The sequence below is a fragment of the Perissodus microlepis genome, chromosome 7, assembly GCF_051167445.1.
Source record: "Perissodus microlepis isolate ML-2025 ecotype Zambia chromosome 7, ASM5116744v1, whole genome shotgun sequence".
In the NCBI taxonomy this organism is placed as follows: Eukaryota; Metazoa; Chordata; class Actinopteri; order Cichliformes; family Cichlidae; genus Perissodus; species Perissodus microlepis.
In genome coordinates, this window is record NC_140467.1 from 7,809,110 (window position 1) to 7,821,427 (window position 12,318).

Consider the following 12,318-nt stretch of genomic DNA (forward strand, 5'->3'; position numbering starts at 1 on the left):
GTGTGAATGTGCGAGTGAATGTGAGTGCGAATGGTTGTCTGTCCCTGTGTGTTGGCCCTGCGACAGACTGGCGACCTGTCCAGGGTGTACCCCGCCTCTCGCCCTATGACAGATGGGATAGGCTCCAGCGCCCCCAGAACGCTGAAAAGGATAAGCGGAAGCGAATGGATGGATGGATAAATATGTCTGCATCACAAAACAGGAGCAGGGGAGGGGGAAAAAAAGATACCTTCCGATGGCCAGAGCATTGCGAATCATCCTCTGACTGCCGCAGGTGTACTCCATGTCCACTGTGATGGGCGCAGAGTAGCTCATATCTCTGATACAACACTTTGGGAAGAGACAGATGATTATGAGCTATATCTCATCATCTTTAAAGTAAGGTATTGGAGGTGTAGGCACTCAAATATAATTAACAAATAATAATTGACAATTAAGTGCTAAGAGAGTCTATAGATGCCTGAGTGAGACATCTTCCCTCTGTATTTAATGTGCGACTGTCTGTCCGAAGTGCAGAGAATTAATGTGCAATGATACGTATACATAAAAAACTAATTTAAAGCTGTGTATTTGATTACTCAAAAGCTTTATTCAACTTTAATTAAACCACAGTAAACAATGGTTCATATTTAACAGCAGAAACACAGACTACTCTCACCTCGTGGGGAGAGACCGTTCTGGTCACATTGAAGCTTTCTTCCACGTCCGGCATGCCAACATAGATATTGATGTATTTCCAATTTTGTTTTTTAAATTTCCTCTTTTAAGACAAACAAAACGACTTGTTGTGCATGTCTGCAGTGTTAAAGTCAGTGATGGTGGATGCACACAGTGACTTGAGCTACCACACTGGATCAGCATCACTTGTGATTTTCTCATTTACCATTATAACTTTTTTGATCTAGAAGCAGAACAAATGAAACATCGATGCTCAAAATCCAAGTGTACACGAAAAAGCAGCAACAGACAAAGACATGCTCGTGTTTTACCTCTACATTAATGAAATAGTTGAATGAGTCAATGTGCTGCTTTACCAAACCTTTCACCTGCAAAACACACAACATGATATACATGTTTACTCTCCCAAATAATATTACTCACACAGATGTAGACCCACCAACTGTTCTGTCATCATCACACAGGAGGATACTTTGATATTTGATGACCAAAAAAAAGTAGGTCCATGACGTAAAGCTTTAACAGGGTAAAAGAACAAGACACATTGTACAGGGTATATTTGGTCATTATGGCAATATTTCATTATTTCATGGCCATACTGGACTCAAATGTTTCACTTTTTACTAAACTGGTGTGCTTTTAGTGGAGTTTCTTGATTTATTGGGCAACTTCTACGAAAATGTCGTCCCGCTATAAAACATCAATGGATCGACTCCTGATTAATGCAAATATCCAGTTAATTATATTGCAGCATGGCAGCAACTGAGTGCATTTAGACATATAGACATGAGGAAGAAGGGTGACTTTGAGCGCTGCATGGTTGTTGGTGCCAGACAGGCTAGTCTGAGTATGTCACAAACTGCTGATATATTAAGATTTTCCTAACAACAATGTATCTGTATCAATTTACAGAGAAAGGTCTGGAAAAAAAGAGAAAATATATAGTGAGCCGTATTTCTTTGGGCAAAAATAACTTGCTAAGGAATCAGAAGAAAAATGACCAGATAACCACATCAATAAGTTTACCAAAACTGATTTCTGTAACTTAGAAAATATAAGGTTAGAAAATCCCTATCTCAAACTGACTGTGAGAAATTGGACTATGCATTCACATCCAGGAGGTTAGTTTATTGCAACGTTCTAGTTTCAGGACTCCCCAAATCATCAGTTGGATTTCCCTTATTCATTTAAAATGCAGCAGCCTTAGAATCCTTACAGGTACGGTATCGGGTAGTGACAAATCCAAACTGTTTTCTACAGTCATTAAACGGGACATCGCGACTAGAAATTTTAAATCTCGCGCCACCACACGTGATTTTGTCTCGCGCGCTTTGGATCTGAGCTTGAGGAAGGCAGCCATAAGTCAAGTTGAGTCATCTGCCACTACTTTTTATTTGGGCGGGGGACTTTTTTTGGTAAGCCTTGATTTTTCTGTATGAATATTGTCCAAATCTCAGCCAAATGTAGTTTAATGTCTAGAGTGTCACCATCTAACGTTAATGTTAAATAAGTGCCGTTGGTTTATTGCTCGTGCTGTTTTATCTGCTGTGAAAGAATTGGCGCTTTTTCATTTGAATTTTTTTTTCTAGTGGGAGCAGTAATGTCGCATTTTACTTAATTCTGAGGCGCTCCTAACATATTTTGGTCTTCTGTGTGAGTGGTTTGTCAACTGACTGTTCAGTTGCATTATGTGTTAACTGCACCGTGGTGTTAGTGAGATTTTGGCCATGAACAGCTTCAGCTAATGTCGGCGGCTGCATTAGGTTAGCTTAACCGCCGCGCCACAAACATTACCTGTACTTGTATTAGCTGCATAAGGAGTGGTGCTCATTAGCTGCTTGCTAAATGGGTAAGGGTGTCATGGGTCTGTAGCTTTGTCCACCGTTTTAGGGAACATATTTGGCTTTAAAGTAAGTTACAGGGCTATTCCTTGCATTTCTGGAGAACACTAAAAACGACCTGATATGCATATTAGTATGGATTATGTTAGGATATATTAGTATGGATAAGTATGGATTATTATAATTATGATATTAAAAACACATTTCAAGAAATTACATTAACAACCAGATTATATAAGAGTTATATTTAACATATGACTGCTGATTTTACAGCAGCAAAATTATTCTATCTCTATCATTTAAACTTATAATAAGCTTTCTGCCTTGCACAGAGTGGCTAGTCAAACAAATTGAATAATCATAAATATATAATTTTATATTTTTACTTTATTTTTTATTGTCATCACTTTATTATTGAACTATGAATAAATAATAAGAGAAGTATTATGTATCACCACCATGATGAAAACTTGTGGCAATAGCATGTACAGTACTCTGGAGAAGATATAAAATGTCAGTGTGTGTGTGCATGTTTCATGTGTATATATGTTTTAAAATTATTACTCATGATACAACAATGTCCAGATATATCCTGTAGGGACATGAGGAGGAAACGGTGGCAAAAGGAGCTATGTGAGGCTGCTAAAGGCAGTGGATCCCTCACCAGGCCCCAGGCAACAATAACACATGTACCAGTTGTTGAACTGCAGAGGTATTCAAGTGTAAAAATAATAATGGTAAACACAATTGCAATGTTTTGGTTCTGTAACATTTTTTTATTATTACTTTTTTATGGATTAGGTGCAAGAGCTGTTAAGTGTGGATAATTAAATAATAGATTAATGTAATAGCAAATTGTGCCTTTTTCTCAGATGGACAGGAACAGGAGAGTGATAGATGAGATGAGGAGATTGAGTCACAGGCAGATACGGAAAAGGATTAGGGCCACTGGGAAAAAAAAGTGGGCACGTCAGATTAAAATCAGAATTCTGACTTTTTTCACAATTCTGAAAAAAAATTATTTTGATGAAAAAGTCAGAATTCTGAGAAAAAAGTCAGAATTCTGACTTTAATCTCAGAATTCTGACTTTTTTCTCAGATTTTTTTTCCAGTGGCCCTAATCCTCTTCCGTAGGCAGAACCTAGTTTATTTCCCACAGTTTTTTTTTTTTTAAATCTGTTGCCTTATGGTTCCAAGCATTGTCACCAATCTTTGCATTTTATTATTATCTTGTAACCCTTGTTTAATCAGATACCATCTCTCCTATGGACTTTTTATTGTAATATTCAAATGAACAAAGGAAAATAAATATTTCCTATATTCCTATATATTGTTTACCTTGCCAGTTTTATCTGTGTGCCCAGATGATTGAAAATATTACCAGTGGTGCTGAAGATCCATTCTGATGGTGTGCTTGTGACTGGGATACACAGATATTTCTGTGCCATGTGGGACATCAACGGGAAACGTTTTTCGTTCATTTTCCCACCAAGCCAGTGGATCTACGATCTCCTCACTGAGGTAACATTCCATTTCTGTCAGTGTGCGGCAGGTTGGAGGCCTCACTCTCCCCAAAAGGCTGCCCAAAGAATGAGGTTTCTTCTTTGGTGACGGTTTTACAGTTTCTTCTCCTCCTTCATTTTTCACCTGAAACATGAAGAAGGGGGAAATCAGCAATGGGCCTCAGGGCTGCGTTCACGGCCTCCAAAACACTGATGTCCTGCCAGGTCAAGTTGGGAAGCAAACGGCAGCTCCTGTCTGAAGCAAAAACTCTTAATTGCTGGGGCTTGTTCAAGGATGTGCTGCACCATTTTTTGTTTGGTTCCTCAATGAGGTGGACAATCCTTTAATCAAAGGAATAAAAAAAAAAATGTTAACTTTGTAACCCTGTGTGTTGTGCTTAAAAGAAGCACATTCCTCCTTTGCTTTGGCATGTAGGATATCGCAATGGTAGTTTTGGTGAAGCCAAAGACAGACAACAAAATCTTTGTCTGCTGCAACTGGGGAGCTGGGGAGGTAGTTCTAGGTTGTTTTGTTAATCTCTGGCTGCTAGTGCAGGGAAGTGCATACAGGTCGAGCCCTGGTTTGATACCAGTGGGCACACGAGATTATAGAGCAGTCTCTCCTCAGTACTGGGATCCACATACTTTTCCCTTCTCTAAATATTCTTTTACGTTCTTTGCCATCAGCTGCTTGGCCTCCACCTGTCAGTAAAGTATATATTATTCATGTATTTAATTTGAAGCTGAAAATAAATTTAAAAAAATCAGAAAAAAAATCTAGACCCTTGGGACGTTTCATTCCATACGCATTAACGCATTGAAAATGGCCCAAAACAAGAAAGTGGACACAAATGGCCAGTAGAGGTGGGAATCACCATACATCCCACGATACGATATTATCACAATACTTAACGCACGATACGATATTATTGCAATTTTTTAAAATATTTTGCGATATTCAGATTCTGTACATAAAGGTAAACTTTATCAATATTCATTTTATCTAATATCAAAGTCTCACTCTCAGTCTTTCTCTCATTTCAGTCAGTTTTATTGTTGACAAACTTGAACGGTTTGTATTACAGTCTAGTCCAACTTAACTGAATGCAACCATCTGGTACAATTATAGCTATTCTGAACTATGCAATTTATGAAAACTATGCAGCCCATTCAGCAACTGAAGAACTTGAAAGTAAATTAAAACAAAATATAATTTTACATTAAATAAAAAAGTTTTAAACTTAATTAAAATAAAACATGTCTTAAATTAAAATAAGTAAACTGTAATGTTTATTGCTGCCAAAAAACAAGTTAAACACATTTGGACAGTGAAGGAATGTCAGGATTCTTGCTCAGAAAAAGGAGCTGATCAACATGCTCTGAAGTCAGTTCCAGTCCACAAAAACTTTTTTTGTAACAAAATATCGATTTCTGCTATCCCTGTATCGATACATTATTAGCAAACAAAATATCACGATACTACACAGTATCGATTTTTTCCCCCACCCCTAATGGCCAGCATTAGAGCCCAGAGGGTTAAACAAAATGCTTTGTATTGTTCCCTTCCAGGATGCTTACTTGTAACATTTTTCAAAAGGTCTAATTTGTATGCCATGATGGATTTGACAAAACACAGAAAAACTGACATTACTGTTTCTTTTTATTTCAGTAGAACAGTAATGTCCATCCAATTTTTTACCTACTGTCACTGCAGTGAAATTAGACAGTTTGTTTTGAAAGGTTACAAGTGGTTATTGGCATCCATCTTGGAAGAGAACAGTACGATATCTGTTATAAGGCCTCTGTTGTAAAATTGTGTATATGATACTAGAATTCAATGTCATCATGTAATGTGAAGATGATATGTATTATTTAAGTAACAAAGTATTATTTGGGGTAAAAGTTATTGAATAGTGTTAGAGGTAAGTGAGAAAATAGTTTAATTCACAAAATGCAGTGGTTTATTAAATGTGAATACCTTGTGTTAATTTAACCTAATTTAACTTCAAGTTGCTGCCAAATCAAAACATCTGTGTGCAACCACTGTCCACTGTTGAATTAACTAAATGTAACATTCTTTTTTTTTTCTTTTTTCTTTTTTTTGTCTTTTTTGTCCCTAGAGCACACAGTGAACTCCATAAGAACAGGAACAGCAGGAAACAAACTGGGCTGGCTGTCTCAGCCACCCCAGACTTATTTAGACTTTTCCCTAGACTGAAAACAGAACTATGAAAACCTTCAGAAGACACATTATTCACATCATCATAGTCAAAATGTTCATATGAAGCTCTGGCCAGCCTGAAATCATGAAGCGGTGGCCTCGTCATTCTCTGACCATAATCCAGGTAGGAAGGAGGCAGTCAAAGAGTGGTAAGAACGAGGCGATGTAGAGGTGCTCGCCCGCCCTGACAGAGATGTGGACGACGTGGACATGCCCGGCTGCTGTGGTGGTGACGTGGACAACATGGACGTCCTTGACTGCTTCTGGGGCAATGTGGACGTGCTTCCTGCTGTCGCAGCAGCATGAGAGGCACTTGTGCACAATTTCACTTTTCTTATAAAGTGCAAGTTTGTTTGAATTAACTGTTTTTTCTGTAACGCATCTGAGCCTGTTTGCTTTTTTTTTTTGGGGGGGGGGGGGGGGGGTGTTTCTGTGTTATATTTTGAAAATTTGAAATGAAATTATCAAAAAAAATATTTAGGCTGGAAGAAAAAGTCAAAAAACGAAATTTCAAAATTGTTCATAAACAAGATCTCATAGATGAACTTACGGAACATCTAAAAATGAAAAGAGAGATCATTGAAAATCTCAAGGATCAGATGAGAAGGGAGGAGGAAGAAAAATATTAGCTGCTGTTCACAAGATCACTGGTGAACCTCTGCAGCTGGAGAATCTTGCTCCTCAACCTCAGGAACTTGATTCTCCTGTGTCGGAACCACCCACTAATGTGGTTCCGAAGCAGGAGCTAATCATAAAACAAAAAGAGGATGCGATATTAAAAAAAAAAAAATAGATGTAGACAATTTTCAGATCTCTGGTGAACTTCTACAGCTGGAGAATCCAGTTCCTCAAACTGAGGAACTGGATTCTCCTATGTCAGAACCAACCCCTGATATGGTTCCGACGCAGGAGCTAATTATAAAACATCAAAAAAGGATGAGATATTAGAAAAACAAAATAGAACATCTGTTGACTGAGAATTATGCCCTTAAAAGAAAGAAAGAAAGAAAATTGAAAACTGAAAAAAGAGATTATAGCAAAACAATATAGGGAAATATTTCGCAAGACAGAACTCATTTGAGCTGAAAAGAGAAATTGTCATGTTCCTGGGTCTGTTGACCCAGCGTTTTAAGTTTTAGCTTATTTGGATGTTGTTTATGTTTAAGTTCATTAGATTAGTGAAGTTCATTTGGTTATTAGACTCCTTGTGTTTTCTTCCCCTGTATTTAAGTTTCCCTCACCCTTTGTGTTTCATGCTGCGTGTCTTATGTTATCAAGTTTGTATTATCATGTCTGTCTCATGTTTCCTGTTTTATTTTGAAGGAGTCGTGTGTTCTTTGTTCATTGTATTTAGTTTCACTTCCCTGGTCCTGTTATTAGGCTCATGTCAGTCAGCTGTTCCTCCATGTGTTCCCACTTCCCCTAATCACCTCCTGTGTATTTAAGTCCTCTGTTTTCAGTGTGTCATTGTCAGGTTGTCTGTTGTTCTTTGTGTCATGTTTCCAGGTTCTGTGCGCTAGTTATTTTTGTTTCCATGTTAGGGTTCATGTTTTGGGTTTGTATGTTATCTTAGCTCTCCCAGTTTAGGTTATTGTTTAGCTTCTCCTCTGCCTTTTGTTTGTAATGCTTTCGCCAGCCTTAATAAACAGCTCGCTTTCTGTTAACATTTAAATTTTGTTTCATGGTGTCTGCATTTTGGGTCCTCTTCATAATACTTACAGTCTGCCCTCGCCAGACTGTGACAGAAATTTGTACTCTTCAGCGTTGGGTGAGATATGCACTGGATGAAAAGCAGTCACAGATCGAATCTCTGGAGGCTAAAATGCAGGCGCAGGTTAGCACAATTCAGAGGATGCACCGTGACTTTCAAGAAAAAGAAGAATATCTCCTTAAGGAGAACAGCAGCATTGCTGCTGAGATAAACAAATTAAAAACAGCGAACACAAATCTCAAGAAAAGTTTACAAAATCTTGAGTATCAAGAAAAGACGGCAGAAAGTCTGACACTGAAAATATTTAGGCTGGAAGAAAAAGTCAAAAAACAATTTCAAAATTGTTCATAACGAAGATCTCATAGATGAACTTTATGAACATCTAAAAATGAAAAGAGAGATCATTAATAATCTTAAGGATGAGCTGAGAAGGGAGGAGGAAGAAGAAATATTAGCTGCTGTTCACAATATCACTGGTGAACCTCTGCAGCTGGAGAATCTTGCTCCTGAACCTGAGGAGCTTGTTTCTCCTGTCTCAGAACCATCTCCTGATGTGGTCCCAACACAGGAGAATCTTGGTCCTCAACCCGAAGAGCTTGATTCTCCTGTCTCGGAACCACCTCCCGAGGTGGTTCTGACTAGTGGTTCGTAGCCACGTGGTGCCAAATACCTACTTAAAGTACATAGGTCTTGCCACAGCAGGCCTTGTTATTTCTGCAGCTTACTGGGCCTCCTGGAGTGAATTTTCCAGCTGTTTTCTGTGGAACTGTGCAAATGATCTACTTGAGGCCTACTATAGTTTTGGACATGAACCAGTTATCTTTTAAGAAATTGTTTTCCAACCATGGTCCAACAACCATGCATATATGTGATAACTATACTGTGCTCTCCTTTATGTTAAATTTTGTTTTGCCTCTGAAGATTGCACTGTTCTCTTCCAAGATGGATGCCAATAACCACTTGTACCCTTTCAAACCAAATTGTCTAATTTCGCTGCAGTGACAGTAGGTAAAGAATTGAAGAGACATTACTGTTCTACTGAAATATAAATCAACGGTTAAGGAATGTCTGTTTTTTAGCGTTTTGTCAAATCCATCACAGCATACAAATGACACCTTTTCAAAAATGTCTGGAAGATCTTGGAAGAGAACAAGACAACATGTTCTTTAACCCTCTGGGCTCTAATGTTGGCCATTTGTGTCCACTTTCTTTTTTTTGGGCCATGTGTCACGCAAAAACATGACAATGATCTCTTAGAAATTTATAGATATCTAAATTTTGATCATTTGGAGTTAAAGCAGACTTCTAAATATCCAAAGTAACCCTTTGGGTCTTAAAAAAGATGCTTCACCACCATGTATTAAAACACAAATACACACACACAAACACAAGCCCCATTTGATTCCTCTTCATTTACCAGGGACACTGTTCTGTAATTCTGCCTGGTTACTGGTTTGGGCTTAGATGCAGGGTATGCATTGCATAATGATGAAGTCTAAATTAACAGTTCATGTGACTTCCATGCAAGTTCAAGCTCCTTCTTCAAATGCCTGTGTAGATGTGTTAAATGTTCAGGATATAGCAGATGTGTTGTAAATGTTCATTTTTATGCAGTCAAATGGGAAAAAGTGGTCAAAATAGTTTATATTTGTCATTGGTAAAAGTTTGTGCAATACTGCAGAATGTTATCTAGCACAATTTTGTAAAATACATATTTTTCTGAACATTTTAATGTTTTATTACTTCCATACAATTGTGTTTTTAGATATTTTTTAGAAAAATGAAAGTATTAATTACATTTGAACAAACTTAATTATTTATATTTTAAAAAATCAATATAGTAATGAGTAGCAGTGATAAATACAATGTGTATGTAGGTTAAGTTAATTTCCAATAAAATGAAGTGTAAGATGTTTAACTACATTGCTGTCTGTATTATTGATGAAGTCCTAAATTATCACCTTTAAAGTGGTTGTGCTAATAACATCATGTGCAGTAAGACAGGCATGGAGAAAACCTCTGACTGGGAGAGCCTTTGAACAAATGACATAGAATAGAATAATCCTTGAATTGTCCCACAAGGGGAAATTTGGATGTAACGGCAGCAAGAAAGAGACATGTACGAACAAACGGTACACAAGACAGAACTGAAACATACACAGTTTTTACATATTTACATCAAGGACAATGGTTACCAAAAATAGTACTGTACTGTTATTAAATAAAATGAAATTAGATACAAATAAGAGGCAAACCCAGTTTGTAGTGGGAATCAGTTAATAAAATAAAATACTGCAAGTTGCAGCACTGATGTAAGATTAACATGTGAGCCGGAGTGTTCTGAAACGTTATATTTGGTCTGCAGTCCAGGCCATCCGTCAGCTCTTTGTTACTTCGAAAACATGGCTTGAAAAATTTCTCTTCTACGACGTAATTCGATAAAAACCGATCTCTTTACCCGTCGGCTTCCCGTGGCTGTCATGCGACCGGCTATTGCAGTTAATAATACAACAGCTTCTTGCCATTCTTTGTGTTTCTTTTTATCGCTGTGTGACTGTTTTCATCTACGTGCGCTAGTAGCGTTTGCCACTCGTACCCAGAATCCTTTGCGGTTTTACCCCGGAATGACGTCACATTTTCAATGACGCGTGACTGGAGGTCCCACGAAAATCCAGAAGCAGATTTGCGTCGCAAAAACGCTTCAGTCGCGCGTCCAAATTATTTTTTGAAAACAGCACAGCTGTGTTAAATTTGGAAACATTGCACACTAGCAATCAGTAGTTTTCTGATGAGGCAGCAGGCTCTCCAGGGCAGAAACAATGTTCTTATTTTTCTCCTCCTTCTCCCTGAGGCGCTTCCACTTTAAACGGTGTCCTTTTTATTCCTATCTCTCTATAAATAGTTATATTTTATATATTTTAGTGATGGGATTTCCGGCTCTTTCGGCTCCAAACCGGCTCTTCAGGTTGTTTTGTTGCTTTAATTAATTTATTATTAACAATAATATAAAATTATGCACAAAAGGAATTACTAATGTAAAAAAAATGGTTTTATTTATATATGTTTGTATATAAATATATGCGGTGGCCCCTAGAAACAAAACACGTACAAACTCCAAAACACATTTCTAGCATAAGTGATCTAGGTAGCTCTGAACTTCCAAAACAGAGCTACCTAGATCACTTAAATTACACAATTGAAAGCATGAAAGCATATGTGTATTGTTTGTGTATTTATACATAAGCATTCATATATATAGTCAAATAAAATAAAATAAAAAGTTCATTTACCTGTTATTACCACACACCAAATCCGGTCGTTGGTACTTGCTGGCTTGTGTAGCCACTAGGTAACAAAAGTTCAACACTGCCCCTAGCATCCTGGAGCACTTCTGTTGTCTTTGTAGCATTCCAGCCGGACTTTATTCAGACGATGCACTCAATGATCATTACGGATGGACCATGGTGGGGTATTCCAACCCATTTATTCACAAGTTACCATACACACATCGTAAGAGCTGTAATCATGACATAAAACAAAATAAACATTCACTTGATATAACCACGTTTCCGTTATGCTAATTAATTCACAGAAAAGGCACAGGAGGTGCTAGTCCAGTTTCTTAATGAGGAGAGAGGCGTGACTGTAGCCTGTAGCGGGTGAATCAGCATCATCTGTGGCTGTGTCTGAGGACTGAGTGAGTTCATCAAAATCTTCTGCCATTCCCACCTCTTCACGGTCCTTATCGTTCTTTGGTCCACTGGCTGCCAAACTCATGGTGGCCTCGGGCTGCTGCTCCTGGTCAAGTGCTTCAGCTTGATTTGACATGCATCCTAAGCTGGTCTCAGGTTTCCCCATACCAGTTTCCTCCAATGCTATTCCACTAGTAACCTGGGAAGTACTTGATTGTTGTACCTCAACCTCGATTTCTGTTCTCCCTTCTCCAATCTTTTGTTGCTGCTCTTCAAATTCTGTGATGATTTCACTGTCTTTCTCCATCAGTGAGGGGTCAGCGGACCTTGGTTTAACCGTTACTTGAGGCTCAGCCATATTTTGTAGTGGATTGTCATTTTCAGCTGTTTTGCAAGATGTTATGTTTTCAGTTTCCCAATCAGATTCTTCTTCACTCTCTAGTTTCTGAGGGACCGTCTTCCGCGTACGAGGTTGGGGCTGAGGAACAGCTTGAGAGGGTGTGCTGGGCAGTCTCTTGTCTGGGCTGATGCTCTTCTGATGCGTCAGTGTTGCTGTGGCAACATCATCTTTGTCCTGGTCCTTATCAGATGAACTGGAGCACTCTGGAATTTTCTCAACTACAGGGCACGCAACCCTGTGACCAGACAGGGCTCCCATACTGGCAGTACTGGC

The 12,318-nt window shown here is 38.3% G+C and overlaps 1 long non-coding RNA gene across 1 annotated transcript; it reads left to right on the forward strand.

The window, feature by feature from the left end:
* The first annotated feature begins 1,977 nt into the window (after positions 1 to 1,977).
* Positions 1,978 to 6,643, forward strand: LOC146382460 (uncharacterized). Its single transcript, XR_014800646.1, has 4 exons — positions 1,978 to 2,093; positions 3,105 to 3,231; positions 3,884 to 4,040; positions 6,142 to 6,643. It is a non-coding gene; the product is annotated as an uncharacterized LOC146382460 (long non-coding RNA).
* The last annotated feature ends 5,675 nt before the right edge of the window (positions 6,644 to 12,318 follow it).